This window comes from Phragmites australis, chromosome 24 (genome assembly GCF_958298935.1).
Source record: "Phragmites australis chromosome 24, lpPhrAust1.1, whole genome shotgun sequence".
NCBI lineage: Eukaryota > Viridiplantae > Streptophyta > Magnoliopsida > Poales > Poaceae > Phragmites > Phragmites australis.
The window spans coordinates 10043753-10045275 of NC_084944.1; positions in this window are offsets into that span (position 1 = coordinate 10043753).

Here is a 1523-nt window from a genome sequence, read left to right on the forward strand (position 1 = left end):
TTTAGATATTTAATCTCAATGACAGTCAATCTAGAGTTGAAAATAAAATTGATGGATATTGTGACCGCATATCTTTATAGGAGGCTAGATTCAGACATTTATATGAAGGTACTTGAAAGAATACCATTGCCGAATCAGGATAGAATAAATAGATACTTTTATAGCGTACAATTGAAGAAGTTATTATATGGTTAAAATAGTCAGATCCCAGAATGGATTTTTGCATATGTAGATGATCTGAATATCATCGGTACAAAAGAAGAAATAGAAGAAGCGAGCTTGTACTTGAAGTATGAATTTGAAATGAAAAAAATTAGTCATGTAGCTAGAGCATGTGACAGATGGAATTTTAGTACAGCAGTCAAACTACACTCAGAAGTTGTTAAAGCGGTTTGGTTTTGAAAAAATTATTTTCTGCTAAAACCCCCATAATCGGACGTGAATGATATTCTGCGTTACTTGCAAAATAGCAAAGATATGGGTCTATTCTACGAAAAGAATCAAGACCTAAGTCTGGTTGAATACGCAGATGTTGGGTATCTGTCAGACCCACATACAAAGAACTCACATATTGGCTATATTTTTCTATGTGGTGGAACTACAATTTCCTAAAAATCGTCAAAGCAAAGTCTTGTATCTACTTCGACGAACCACTTAAAAATAATAACTTTATATGAAGTTACACGGGAATGCGCATAGATTAGAGGAGTGATCAATCATATCTAGCAGTCATGTGGTTTGAACACCACTAACACCCCCACCATTATCCATGAAGATAATGTTGCATGCGTTGCACAAATATAATCGGGATATTTGAAAAGTAACTTAACGAAACATATCACCCCTAAGTTCTTTATGCTCATGAATTATATAAAATGAATGAAATAAAGGTAATGCATACCAAGTCATGTGAAAATCTTGCAGATTTATTCACCAAGTCTCTCCCTGCATCTCATTTTGAAAGATATATCCGTGGCATTGGGATGGTTAGACTTAGAGAGTTGCACATTTCAATAGAGAATTTTCACATAATACTGATATAAAGAATTAAATCTTAGTCAAGAAAATTAAGTGTCTAAAGTTAATTATGAAGATTATATGAAACATATTGGGTGAATTGTACTCTTTTTCTATTAAATGAGTTTTTCTGAAATTTCTCATGTTAAGGTTTTTAACGAGTTAATTTGTGTGATCATATCACGAGCTGTATACTCTTTCTTACAATTTTTCCTACTAGATTTTTGGATAGTTTTGATGAGACATATGTATTTCGTGAGAAGTAATTAAGGGGGGTGTTAGAAAACCTAGAGTTACATTACCTAATGTAGGTCCGTCTCGATCTCTTGAAAGATTTGATTATATCTTTTAGAGATTTTTAGTACTATATATGAGACAGAATCTTTTATTATAAATATAGATGAATAAATAATAGACAATCTTTCCCCTACATTATATCTTCTTTTACAATTATTTTCTCAAAGGCTTGCTGAACTACACTCGGTAGAAGTGGTTTCTCAATTATT